We start from the raw sequence: 9,455 nt of genomic DNA on the forward strand, positions 1-9,455 counted from the left end.
CCAATGTATCCTGTCCAGTGTATTTTGTTAACTTACTAAAGGCTGTATAACAAGATGTGAATCCAGTCTGAGCATTTTCTGTACTTTAATATAAGGAGAACAATTTAGAGATTAGAAATAACAAGAAATGAGTAAAACTAATTTGGCGGATGTTTTGTACATAAACCTAAATTCAAACTCATATGATCCTGTAGTTTAAAACACTTGTTACCCAGATATTTTGTGCTGTTGAATCAATGGAGGATTCAGGTGCTTTGTAAAAAGTTGGTCACTAAATTACTTCTGAATTTTTAAAATAAAAACACAAAAAAGATGTCAACTTAAAATCTAAGCAGAGAAGAAATACAGATGACAATTCACACTTTAAGTATTTTCTTGAACAAGAGTAATGAAAGCTAAGCATCCAACTCCCTACTTTTCAAATATTTTACAAAAGGATATTAAGACAAATCCTAATGTTCAAATGCTCGTGAAGGAAAAGATCGTAAGCTCTATCTTTTCGCTTTGTTTTTTTTGTTTTTTGTTTTTTTGGTTTTTAAACTGTATGGAAAACTGTAAACACAAGGCACAAGACAACTATAAGAGAATGTGTAACTTGAGAAAATAAGATGTGGCTTTACCCACAATTTAACGTACTGTTCCCTTTACCCTCCGTATGGTCAGTCACCATCAACACCGGCTAAATGAAACTGTGTGACACCTGAATAAACGGAAAGACCGGCCATAGTAAAACAAATAACGAGTTTATAATTTTCTGGGAAATTTGCACCTTACAGGTGATGGCCGTATTGCTTAAGCCAATATATACACGTAGGCACTCTCACACACACACACGTGCTCCAGGAAGAAAACAAAATCAGAACCTTAAGCTCCAGATACACATTATTGGTTTCACACTCTGTTGTGAAGGTTCACTTAAAAATCTTTGAATAAATATCAGTCAATCTGTTTTCTAAAGCTGAAGCTGATCTTATCGCCTAACTTCATGGATTTTTAGTTTCCAGCACTCCTATAGAAAATTAAAACACCGACATTATAAAAATTGTCCCTCCTTTCATATTTGAGGATCATTGGGATCAAAGGTTTGACAGTGAATATTCACATCCAGAGGGGACGATGAACAGAAAGAAAAAGTGAAAAGAGTTATTAAAGAAAATGTTCCTGTTATGACTAAACATGATATGTATTTTTTCAACTCTTCATGTCATGATGATAGCACTGAAGAGGTCATCAATTTAAAAGTGGACTAGCTGTGTGATTCCCTTCTCAGTCACTCATAGATCCTCGTGTTCAATAGCAATTTGCCCGGTGGAAATTGTGTAGAACAGCTTGCAGATTCCCGTGATAACATCCAGGGATGCTGATGTGAGGCAAAGCCTCTAAGCCACCATTCTCTTCCTCCCTATGGAGGCAGTGGACAGCCCTGGAGGCATGGGAAATGATGTAGGAAGAACACCTGACCTGGCCTCCCTGCTTTCCTTTAAGTGTACTGATAGGATGCTATAGAAAATGCAACATTTTAAAATTACCAATCCTCTTTTCTCAAATGTGCTGGGGGGAGAAAACTTACAAGAAGTCTCAGGGAAAAGTCATAAAATTTTAAAAAGACACTTCTAATACAAAGTTATTATGATCATAAATTCACACATCTTCCATAAGCCAAAAAAATAAGCTTTTCGGAGAACAAAAGCTAAGGAAAATCTGGGTGAGCATCGAGCGAGTCCTTGGAGTTGAACTGAGCACCAGTATTTAAATGTTTTATTTAATGCCCTTCACCAAAGAAAGGAGCTCCTATACAGTTAATCCACAAGAAACCAAATCAACCCAGCCTCAATAGGGCTGAGGCTCAATAGAAATGTTTCATTGGCAAATATTAAACCTAGATGTTGAAAGTCACAATAATATCAAATGCTTGCTAGCAATGCCATGCATTTGTTTATAGTTTTGAACTCTCTGATAATAGAAATCAATTAATTTCAAAGTTAATTTAGAAAAAAGATTGCAAATAATAAAACATGAATTTTAAAATCATTTTACAGATGCCACCGTTTTCCCAATAACCACAAAATGGTATGTGAGCCGCCTACAGTAATCCAACATTTTTGGTTGTCTCCAGTCTGAGACGCCTAGTTCTCAAGTATATTCTCCTTATTTACCACTGTGGAGGGTTTGTTTAATGCTCATTGTGATGCATAATCAGATAGTTGTGTTATTTGACAATACTTATTTCACCAATATGTATCCCATCGTTTTAGAAATAGTCTCCACCACAAAATGGAAATATCTCATTAATTTTTCCCTCTGCATAAATTTAAAACTGTTATTATTAGATAACGAGCATGTCAGTAGTTGTCATTTTGCTAAAAGAATAGTCTTGAGCATTAGTATACTAAAATTTTAGAGGGAGGGCATGTTGACACTAAAATTGTTATTTCTAGCTTTTAGAAAAAATCACTGGGTCATTTGAAAAGTACATATGATACATAAAATTTGAGAGACAGTCACCTTGAGATCAGGCATCCAAAGAGGCTTCAAGTCCTTTGGCAGAATTTATTTAAGTGACTTATTAAGGCTTGTTTCCAAAGTACCTAATCAAAATCAGAGGGAAAAAGTTTTCATGTTGTGTGCCAAAGAACTCCAAAGTTATGGCTTGAACAGAAGAATTCATTTTTCATATCTCAGGTGTCAGAAGCAATTACATTTAAGCCCATTAGGAGGTTAATAGGTAGGAACTTTTTGTCTAGAGATCACTGTAATTAAATCAATAAGTTTTGCAGTCTCACTGAGTCACAAAAAACATCCACTCACTTGCCCTTTGACTTTTAGGAAGATGCTAACAGTATTGAATAATTCAATATGTTCATGACTGAGCTATAACAGAATGCTTTTTCGTGTGAGGGGATTCCTGTTCCAGCCCAATGGAAAGAGAGCGGTGATGGGGGACTAACAAGCTAGATTGTGTTAGCCACACAAGGTCTAAGAAAAGTAAAATTGAATGTAGGCTCTGTATCTGAACTGCGAAACTGGTTTCATGTCATTTGCCAACTCTAACATGGATGCATAACGTCTGCCTGGGGTGCCTGGCACATAATAGAGGCTCAGTAAATACCTGATGATGGGTTCTGAGGCCACACCTTCACTACACAAGAAAAATGTGCCATCATCTACTCGTGACTTCTGCCATGAGGACAGGAAAGGGAGTAAGACAGGAGGTCCACTGATTTTCCAATCCATTTTTGTTTTTTTAATGGCAATGAGAATAGAGAGTTATCAGTGGATAGGGTCTATAAGCTGGGAATAATTTCAGATTGGCATATTAGGCACTAAAAGAAAGTATGTGGAAAGTGTAATCGGTGGAAATTTTCCGTTTGGTGAATTTCCGTTACACTTGAAGACCCAAATATTATTACACTTGATAGGTCCTCAGGGACTATCCAAAATTATTCCATTCTTAGGGAGCTGAGACACCTGCTAAACTGCACCCAGGAGGCTCTTTCAGGGAAGACTGAAGTCCGACCTCTTTGGGATGTAAGACAAATTCCTTATTCTCATTTCTAGCCAAGCCTTTGGATCAGTGTGCAGTCTCTGTTTGCCATATAGAAGTGAACTTCGGGAGAAAGCTATGTCTTTCTCAAAATCTTTAGTGTAAATAGTTCCAGTTCAAACAGTTTCCCCTTCTCTAATACTAAATGAAGAGACCTGGGATGAGAACCCCTGAAACCCTCCCTTAATGAAGTCTCAGTTGGAATCTGGCTGTGTTTATCTAACCATGTTTCTTAGATCCTGCCTGGATGGAAAGGTAGATGACAAGAATAATTGTCCAAGCATTAATCTCTGGATACAATCCCTGCTATTCAAACTCCCGGAATCCTGGTTCCTGAGGTCCTCATTCTTGTGCACGTGGGGCCCACGGCATTGCTCACAGCATCCTGCAGCCGGCCATGCCAATCCCTCTTCAGTAGTGCAGCCTCTCCTACTCTCCCTGTGCTGCCTGGTGCTACCCGTGCAGCTATAGCTGGGGTCCCCACTGCCTGCTGATGCCACCCCTCCATCACCACTGGAGTCTCTGGGAAGACTGCCACCACGGGGCCACCCTTCTGACAAGATCCTGCCCTGCCTCTGCTCCCCGTGTTTCTTCCTGGAATAGAAGAGTCTGCTTCCTGCCTTTGTGTTAAATTGCATTTTGACAAAGGCATTTTGTGGCCAACGGTTGCAAGACAAAACTGATGTTACTCATTTTATCATAAAGATAAAGCTCACATTCTCTCACTGGACTTACTCTTTCAGGTTATCACAGCCTCAAACCTTCTCTGATGCTTAAGAGTTTGGCTTCTGCTCTCTTCAAGGCTGGGCTGGATCTAAAGATAACTTGATTAGTTCTAGGTAGAGGAAAAACCCTTAGCTTGTAATAACCTTTTAAATACTACTATGACACCAAGATGCTATCTCTATCTCTTTCTCAACTTAAAAGGGGTGAAAATCCTTTTCCTATTTAGCATCATGTTTCAGATGTTGGGTGATGACCCTTCCACCTTCTCCCTTCACCATCATCATCACCACCCTCTTGTCAAATGTCTCACTCATATAAGTCAGCCAATGTCTCCCCTGTGCCTGTTATTAGGCCCTGAGGAAAATAGATTCCTCTCCAACAAGAAACCAACAGTGACAGGTATATCCAAGTCCAACCAACAGAACCAGCTAACTTTAAGTCTCTTTCTGTACTGTTCTAGGGCAAATGTGTGTAAGAGGAATTTCTGACCATCCATCACAATTGTCTTGAGAGTGGATGCTAACCTTCCCCCTCAGACCTCCTTGCCACTTTTCTTGCTTTTCACCATTCCTCCATGGAGCCATGGGCTCCTCAGGCTGGTTAGGCAGTGTTCAGGTCAAGGGTTGGCAGGGATTTCTTTCCTTGAAACATATTGGATTAGGAGTTTGAGTCCAACATGTAGTTGTCCAAACATGTAGTTGGTATATTCAGGAATTAAACTTCAGGAGTTGATATTAGAAGACCTCTTGGCCAGGCACAGTGTTTCACGCCTATAATCCCAGAACTTTGGGAGGCCGAGGCGGGTGGATCACCTGAGGTTAGGAGTTTGAGACCAGGCTGGCCAACATCGTGAAACTCCGACTCTACTAAAAACACAACAACAAAAAAATTAGCTGGGCATGGTGGTGGGTGCATGTAATCCCAGCTACTTAGGAGGCCGAGGCAGGAAAATTGCTTGAACCCGGAGGGCGGAGGTTGCAGTGAGCCAAGATCGTGCCACTGTACTCCAGCCTGGGTGACAGAGCAAGACACTGTAAAAAAAAAAAAAAAAAAAAAAAAAAAAAAAAAAAAAAAAAAAAAAAAGAAGAAAGAAAGGAAGAAAGAAAGAAAGAAAGAGAAAGAAAGAAAGAAAGAAAGAAAGAAAGAAAGAAAGAAAGAAAAGAAAGAAAGAAAAAGAAAGAAAGAGAAAGGAAGAAAGAAAGAGAAAGAAGAAAGAAAAGAAAAAGAAAAAAGAGGACCTCTTAAAATTCTTCATCTCTCTAGCTGGGATTACATTTCTAATGTTCATTATAGAGTTTAGAACTGTGGAATGAGAGCCTGCTCTAAGAATCAGGAATTGTGTAGGACCTAAAGAGAAACAGTCACAAAATCCTAAACAGCAAAACAAGCAAATGTAGCAGGGGAACTTAAAGGACGTTTCAGGCCTACTGGGTAGGTGGCAAACTACCACAGGATTTCCCCTATTGCCACTTTTTGAAAAAAGCATACTGGGTAGAAAAAAAATTGGTCTCATCCAAGTTAACATGTCTGATTCTAAAAATGGAGTATAATTGAATCAAGGAAGCAAGTCTAGTACATGGGTGTGGAAGGCATTGAACTAGGTCTCTGGAGATTTATCTTCTACTGTGATTCTTTCACTGATTCAGTGGGTTGCCTTGAACAGATTATTCCATGTCACAGTTTGCTCATTTGTGTAGAAAAAAATAGTGTTTCAACAGATGTCCTTGAAGGTCCCTTTCAGCTTCAACATCATGTGATTCACTCTCTTAAAAATCTAAACCTGATGGCTAAATTCAGTAATCATGATCTAAGAAATTATTTTTTTCAAAAGGTAAAAAGAAAGCAAATGTGTGCAGCTTTTGAGAGCTAATCAATATCCAACTTCAATAAATAATGAGTTATTTGTTCTGACTGAGAGAAGCTGAGTTGGAATGAGGAGACTGGATGGTTTAGAATCACAAATCCAGGTTTCTGAGCTATTTCACCACTAACTGGCTGTGCAGCTATGGGTCATAGTAGTTGGCTGTGCCTCTTTGCATTGAAAGTGCTGTGTGAGCGAGAAAGAACTAGATAAAGGAATGGGATAGGAAATGAAGGCAGGAGGAGGAAAAATCATGGCACACTGGTCTGGGTAGATTCGGAATCCATCTGTAAAAACCCGAGGCCTTGCGAGTTCGGTAGTTCAGAGTTCTTAACTGCAGGATGGGGTGATGAGAATATCTACTTCACAGGGCTTCCTGACAGAAGACTCTGTAATTCAGTATACTCATTTATTCGACAAATATTTATTTGGTGTTGATGACAAACCAGATCCTTCCATAGGCCCTGGAGAGCATAAGAGTGAACAAAGACCAATAGAAAGCCCTACCCTCAAGGAGCTTGCATCCCAATTAGTATAAAAGGATCACAAGTTCATAAGTACCGGGACAAGTGCCTGGCACATAGGAATTTCTTAATAAGTGTTAGCATCATTGTTGTAATTTTTAAGTGAAGGAAGAAATATGTAATCTTTTTAAAATGTACTCATCAGAAACTTCTTTGCATAGAATCCAACTTTTCTATATCAAAAAGTGGTTCACTTTCTTCTCCATTGTTCTTTATTTCCTATTTTCTTTGGTTTGGTCTCATTAAATATATCCAGCTCTTGGGTTGTTTGTCAACTGAGAGTAGGGTGATACGTTTACCAATCAATTAAAAATATAAAGAAAAAGGATACAAATGGAAATCAGGTTGAAGAAAATGCAGCCCCGTTGCCTCCTCTTTTCCACTCATGGTAGGGTGGCCCATTAATCTCTGCCTGTGATTATCTTTCAATCTAATTCTATGGCCTACACCAAATATGCATAGCTGGGCTTTCCCTTTTGCTTTTCAAGAGTCCACTTGGGAAGCCAATAGAAAACACTGGCTTTTCTTTTTTATCTCTTTAGAATTGCTGCCATAGCAATCCTAACTACTTCAGGCAGTGTGAGTTCCTCTGGTTGAATGGAGGAAAGGAAAAATATAACAGCAAACTATAGACCAAAATTAACCTTTTAAGACTTTTCTTGCTACACTTCAGTTATCATATCTGTAATTTATTTTAAAACTCTCTAGTATATATAACATGGTTTATAATATGTGTGTGTAAATTAATTTTACTAGACCCTAGGTGTCAGATACTATTTTAAGTTTCTTATTTAATAACACTACTCCAAGGATGGCTGGGAAGCTTTGGAAGGGGTTAATCAGGACTCTACCCTCCAGAGTGGTTTTGACAAACACTTGACATAACATTAGCTAAATCTTCTGCAGAAGGTTTGCTCATTAGCAAAATGAATAGGAAGAACTTTTATTAATTGAATGAGTAGAATTTAAAATGTGTGATATTGATGCTTTAGAGGAGGATCAAAAAAATGTGTAATTGATTAGAGAAAAAAATATGCAGGCTCTTCTGCCCTTGTAGGAACAAGGACAGGCCATCAGCGTAGCATCTTTGGATTGACTCCAACTCCATTTGATCCTCTGTAACACTTACCAGAAAATTATTGCTATGATCTAAATGTTTATGTCACCCTAAAATTCATATGTTGACATTCTAACCCCCAAGGGAATGGTATTAGGACATAGGGCCTTTGGGGAGGTGATAAGGTCATGATGGTTGAGCCCTTATGAATGGGATTAGTGCCCTTACAAAAGAGGCCCCAGAGAGGTAGCTCACCCTTTCTACTATGTGAGGACACAGCAAGAAAGCACCATCTGTGAACCAAGAAGCAGTCCCTCATCAGACACTGAATCTGCTGGCACCTTGATCATGGACTTTGTCATATCCAGAACCATGGGAAATGAATTTCTGTTGTTTATTAACTACTCAGTCCAAGGCATTTTGTTATAACAGCCCAAATGGACTAAGACGATTTTCTGGCCTGATTCTAGTAGATTAGCTGATCCTGTCTTCTGAGTAAACCTAATAACTGGCTCTTTTCAGAGTGCCTAAAAGGTAAGAGTAAGAACATGCCTGATCTTACAAGAACTGGTTAGTAAATATTATTGTATCTAATATAAATAAAGGTATGTACTTGTGGCAGACTTTGGTGTAAAACTTACTTTCATTATAATACACACCTTACCAGGACCGAGAGGTTGTCGGGAAGGAACATATAGTTTCCCTACCTCAATGACATCTGAATGGCATTTATGCAAACACCCTGAAAATGGTAAAAGACCATTTATAACATGGTGCTCACAATGGGTGATAACAAAGCATGACCCAATATGATCTCATTAAATTTACTGTAATTTAACGGTCTACCTGCACACATAACGAAATGCTGGGAGTTGCAAATGCAGAATAATTAATTTAAAAATAAATGTATTACCATCTAATTTTATTATTTATTGTTTAACTTTATTCTTAACATAGGAGGTTTAATTCAGTCTAGGAAACTTTTATTAACTATTTATTTTGTGGTAAATAATTGATTAAAAGCTGGTCATACTAAAATGAAGACTTCTTGCCCTTGAAAAGCTGGGAGTTGTCAGTGACATAGGCACATATATTGATATTCCTACAAAAGTAGAGTTATGCACAGAGTGGGTAGGTAGAGTCAGCCAGTAGTGTGGGCCTTGTTTGAGCTTCTTAAGATGACTATTGAGCCAAATCTTAAAGCATGAATAAAAATAACTGATTAGAATAATGGCTTAGATATATTGACCATTTATATGTCTATCAAACATATTTAAATGGGGACACAGGCTGAGACCAGAGGCTCAGATCTGGTGAAGGGGGCATGCAGTAGTCCAGATGCATTTGATGATGACTTCAACTAAGACACAGCTTGGGAGGAAGTGGTGGGGATGGGTTAAAATACGTTTAGCGAGTAAAATGTATAGGTTTTGGTAGTAGAGTGATTGAGGATGACGAGAAAAGGGGAGAACTTGGGTGGCTCCCTGATTTCCTACTAGGATGGCTGTGTGTATAAGATGTAAGTTGAACAAGGATATCCTGAAGAAAAGAATCAAGAGGCAGATCGTTTTGATCTCTTACTGTCTTTCTGAACTTTATTTAGTTGGGCAACTATCTGTACCAGATAAGAATTTGGACCAGTGCCATGGCTTACTGACTCACTTTCTGGCAACAGACATTTCTATCATCACTTTAGGGAAGAAAATATCACAATTTGACATTTCGCGCACAGCCCCAGGTTTC

The sequence above is a fragment of the Symphalangus syndactylus genome, chromosome 6, assembly GCF_028878055.3.
Source record: "Symphalangus syndactylus isolate Jambi chromosome 6, NHGRI_mSymSyn1-v2.1_pri, whole genome shotgun sequence".
In the NCBI taxonomy this organism is placed as follows: domain Eukaryota; kingdom Metazoa; phylum Chordata; class Mammalia; order Primates; family Hylobatidae; genus Symphalangus; species Symphalangus syndactylus.